Genomic DNA, 4,601 nt, shown 5'->3' with positions numbered 1-4,601 from the left:
CTTTTGTTTTCATAGTTGTATACAACATCATGCCTTTCAACTGAATCAGTAATTGAACAAAACCGACGTCGAAAGAAAAACAAGTGACTCTTTATTTTAATGTTTGAAAATTAATTTCAAAATGAGATCACAAATTTTCTTCTAAGGCTGCGTTCAGTAATGTGTGGCAGGGGGGGGGGGGGGGGGGGGGGGAGGGGGGCAGGTGAAATTGAGGGGGGATCGGGAAAATTTTGGTAGGAAAAAGAGGGGATGGGCAAATTGTTATTAGAAAAATTACATGACTAAGGAGGGTGTTAAGAATTATTCTGGACATTTCAAATTTTCACCTGCCCCCCTGCCCCCCCTCCCCTCTGCCATTATGAACGCAGCCTAAAATTGTATTAAAGTTACACGTTGAATGCTATATGCCGTGCCACTTGAAAAATGGCTTCCTTCTTGACCAATCAAAAAGCACGTAAGTGAACACTATCCAATCAGTGGGCTGGAAAACAGCCATTAAAATGTTTTTCAAAAGAAAGAAAGAAAGAGAGAGAGAGAGAGAGAGAGAGAGAGAGAGAGAGAGAGAGAGAGAGAGAGAAATAAAGGCAATTTGTTAATCTCGGACCCTGACCTGTCAGGTTTAATGGATAATTTTTTTCTTGGAACCGAGTGCATCCGGTAATGCTCACGCACGATACAATGAGCTATATTTTACTGAAGGCGGTCTCGTGCTTGTTCTTTCTTTCTTTCATTTTTTTCCGGCTTGTCTTCAGAATAATTTAGATACTCTTTTAAGCGGCCAGTCACGGGGAATCGTACGTCTGGTGGCCGCCCTTAATAGAGTAAAATCTCCCATTGGGACTTGTCGTTATTTTCAGTCGTTTATTCGTTCCGTTTCTTTTTTCTTCTCTGTCCTTTTACGCGTTTTTTCAATTCCCTTTCTCTCCCTACTTTTTCTTTTCCTTGCTTTCCTTTTCAACTCATGACAAGAAAATCCTACTAAAAATTTGAATAAAAGATGGTCTTCGATGTGCGATCACTTTTTGTATCGACCTCCTAAATATTTCTTTTCCCCCTAAATGTTAAACTCAGCGGAAAGAGTCAGTGTTAATGATTCATAAAAATATAGCAAGCGGGGATCTTCGCGTAAACCGGCCGGCAGAACAGAAAAAACCGGCTAGCCCTTCTAAGTTGTTATTGAAATTAAATGTATTCAAAATAGCCTGAGAAAGATAAGCACCTAACAGAAACAGTGATGATAAGAAGGTAAATTTACACCGTGAAAAGATGAAAAAACCTACTGACGTTTCGGACGCTAGTGAGTAAAAGCTATTTCTTTTACTCCGACGAAGGACTAGCGTCCGAAACGTCAGTAGGTTTTTTCATCTTTTCACGGTGTAAATTTACCTTTTTATCTTTACTGTTTCATTAGAAACACCGACGCAGCTCACACTAATTTTTAGCTAGTTATCTCACTTAATAGAAATAGCTAGAAATCTAGATTTACCCAAATAAGCAGTGCAGGTGTCTGATGGACAAAGCGATTAAACGTACAAGTATGACATCCTTTAAGAACACACAAGGATCTCATCTGTTATTAATATCGCAACATCTGTCTACATTTTGATCTGTTCTAGTGCTGGTCAGTTCGACGTGATCATGAAAATCATAAAGTGATCATGAAAATTGTGCTTGTGAAGTTCGACGTTTGGGCAATTCAGTGCACGATATATCACTATGACGATGTCAGGCAGCTTTATGAGGGGGACGTATGGAGAATAAACGACACGCGATTTTGGACTAATTTTACCCTCAACCTGATGATATAGCTATGTTATGTCGCGTTTACAAATATATTATAAACCAATGTTTACCTTATATTATAAATTATGAGTGTAAATTAAAAAAAAAAAGTATACGGTATTTAGGAGCTGTGCTATCGATTTCTAAGTTATAAAAATTACAATATCTCGTGGTTTCGGCTTTGTGTTGTCGTTGTTTTGACTCTCACTGCACAACCATGAATCTTAGCGTTAAAATGTAAGGAAAAAATAATAATTTTCAAAATCACTTGTATGTGAACAGTGTAGTAGTATGGTTGCAGTAAATTCCAGAATGTGTTACATTTTGCAGTGAAGTTTACGACAGGCGTTCTGAAGTGAAATAACATAGTATAAAAATGGTGTAAAAAACCATACATTTCAGTTATAAGGATGATTTGCAAATGGAAAAAAAGCAGTACTTTCCACAACAGAATTTTTGTATAATAAATTAGTCTTGAATTTACGTCGTCTCATTTGCATATTGATATTTCAAATGTTTATATCTCTGAAAAGAGAGGTTCAGATACAAAAATACTGCAACCATACTACTACACTATTCACATTTTTGAAAATAAATTTTTTCCTTGATATACACTTTAAAACGAAAGATATAGGGCTATTGAATTGCTAAATCAGTCACAACTTATTTCAATATTCAAAAAAGAGTGACTGAGTGGGACATTCGACTGAATGTGTTGGCATGCACAACGAGCTAAAAAATTTTACATTTCAATACTTTCATGTGCATAAGCAAACTTTCGTCTGTCAATGCAATATCATGTTCAGTTATGTGACTCTTCTTTAAATGGGTTTTACTTTTCCGTGCTGAATATTTGCGGCAAAAAATATAACAGCTGTCAGTGAGATAGATTATCGAGGACATCAGCACGCTAGACATTTGTCCTTTTTATCTTTTAATTCATCTTACAAATGGATTTGATTTTATTCATTTTTAAATTGCAATAAATTTTAAAACTGCAAAAATTCAAGTGTTTTACAGTGTACTGCCGGCCACAATGCATCATGAGCAATATGTATTTCATTTTTTCAATTCAAATGAACGACGTGACTGAGATATTTTCACAGGCTTTCATTACATGCAAGACAACATACTTGTCATCTAGCCACGGCACAGAGATATCGTAATTACTGAAAAACTAATTACATACATAAATACATACATCGTTTATTTGATAAAACAGGTTACAAAAAAAATAGGCCGCCCCGCCGCCCTTTGAAGACAAGAGTCCTGATGTGGACCTGCATTATCTAAATATACAAAGATAAATATGAAATTGATAGCTAAATTTTTACAAAACACACATAAATGAAATTCTAGTCATAAGAATAAAAAATATCCAATAATAGTAATATAGATAATAAACAAATTAATATATATATATATATGTGTGATATTAAGATAAATAAATAAATATACAAGGAAAAAATAATAATTTAAGAGTAGACAAAACCCTCATTTTTACCCGTGATCATGTATGATTCCTTAGTATAAGATATAGAATCTAGGGTGTTCTTGTTTTTCTTTAGTTCGTTTCTAAAACACTAGAAGCTCCCTTAACGTGATTAGAATTGAATAAGGCGAGATGTCGCCAAGCAAAGACAACAAACACCGCGTCTTTTAGTCATCTTATTATGCCTCCCTCGTTCCCCCCCGACTAGTACTACTGAATGACTGAACCATTAATGTATTTTGCTCGAGGCGATGAATGGAACAGGATCTTACCAATTAACGCTGGTATACTGTTAAAAATACAAATAACAACTTCTCTATAGTTATTCTCATCATTGAAAATTCGTCCAGAAATTTTGAAATAATCATGAGCTAATCATATATATCACGTACTTAGCCGCTGTACACGTTTTCTTCATACACGTTTTAGTCCAACATCGTTTTCGAATCGTCTCGAACGATTTAAAAATACCGTTGGACTGCTGCATGAGCATGCGTAGTTGACTCGTCGAGATTTTCAACTCTCCGATCCCTTCGTCGACCCACACGTTAAGATATTTGCTGTCGTTCAAAAATCACTCCTCTACAAATCATTTTTAAATCCTCCGTTTTAGGTGATCCACAAAGTATCGAATGTTTGTGTTTTTGTTTCAAGAAAATTGGGTCTATATCATGCTAATGTGATGTTTGAAAGTCAAATGTCAAGTCTCACATCGATAATTATAAAATTCCAAAGTGTCTTTAATATTGCCCTTACACCGACGAAGATATAAATTATTGAAACTATAAGTATTTTGTTGGGAATTCTTAAAAAGAAATGTGCAGTCCACTGATAACGAAGCTCGCCGGTCATCAGATGCCCGTACACAATACATTGAGCTGCACTGAAAGATACTTAGATTCAAAAACTCCTATCCTCGTCAGTTTAAGGCCCGGGGGGGGGGGGGGGGGGGGGTACTCCGCCAGGATTTGGGTAGGGGTGTTCCGCTGGGATTCTGAAAGGAGTATCCTGTTTATGACAAAAAAACTCAAATTTATAGACCCTGTTTATGACAAAAGATATAATTTATATTGCACTGATTTCCTGTTTCGATTATCATGTCAGCTCGTGTATTGTTTTTTTTTTTTTACGACTATAATAACCAGTTTCGGTCAATACAAAATTAGAAACCCTGAATATGACTGGAAACTCAGGAAGAACTCAGGAAGACAAGAAGCTCGAAAAACCACACCCTGTTCAGTGGATCATCCCCGTATAGTCCATATATATTTTACCATTATCATAGTAATACATTGGATATTTGTCATGCTAGCGTCACGTACGTCTA

The sequence above is a fragment of the Actinia tenebrosa genome, unplaced genomic scaffold (genome assembly GCF_029948245.1).
Source record: "Actinia tenebrosa isolate PJP-AT-01 unplaced genomic scaffold, QUT_ActTen_1.0 PGA_scaffold2__45_contigs__length_23673736, whole genome shotgun sequence".
In the NCBI taxonomy this organism is placed as follows: domain Eukaryota; kingdom Metazoa; phylum Cnidaria; class Anthozoa; order Actiniaria; family Actiniidae; genus Actinia; species Actinia tenebrosa.
The sequence above is the reverse complement of the archived record's forward strand: the minus strand, read 5'-3'. Positions refer to the sequence as shown.